This window comes from Myotis brandtii, unplaced genomic scaffold (assembly GCF_000412655.1).
Source record: "Myotis brandtii unplaced genomic scaffold, ASM41265v1 scaffold186, whole genome shotgun sequence".
In the NCBI taxonomy this organism is placed as follows: Eukaryota; Metazoa; Chordata; class Mammalia; order Chiroptera; family Vespertilionidae; genus Myotis; species Myotis brandtii.
Window position 1 is genome coordinate 2,497,957 of NW_005356905.1, and position 506 is coordinate 2,498,462.

Below are 506 nucleotides of genomic sequence, written 5' to 3' on the forward strand. Positions count from 1 at the left end.
TCAGGCTCCGCTTGGCGGGCTCACAGCTGTCACCACCGCCATGTGGGAGTACAGGCCGCCCTCCGCCGGCCTGCCTCCCCTGTCCAGAGGCTCTCTGCGCTGCTCACCTGCACAGAGTGACTGGGGCTGGGCAGAAGCCAGGCGTCCTGCCCTGCCCAACCCCGGGCGATCAGCCCTTGTGTGAGCTGCCTCCCCGCCGTGAAGGGTCACGGATCCGGGTCCCGGGCCGTGGACAGCCTCAAGCGCTGCCTCCTCGCCCGCCAGGTCACGGATCTGGGTCCCAGACCACGAACAGCCTCAAGCGCTGCCCCCCGCCTGGCAGAGTCACAGATCCGGGTCCCGGGACAGCGGACAGCCTCAAGCACTGCCCCCCGCCCGGCAGGGTCACGGATCTGGGTCCTGGGACCGCAGACAGCCTCCCTCGGTGCCCCCACCTGCCAGGTCATGGATCCGGGTCCCAGACCACGGACAGCCTCAAAGCTGCCCCCCACCCGGCAGGGTCACAG

General features: G+C 70.4%; 1 pseudogene; it reads right to left on the reverse strand.

The window, feature by feature from the left end:
* LOC102252581 overlaps nucleotides 1-42 on the reverse strand; it is a 4,534-nt pseudogene extending 4,492 nt beyond the window's left edge.
* Between the last annotated feature and the right edge of the window lie 464 nt (nucleotides 43-506).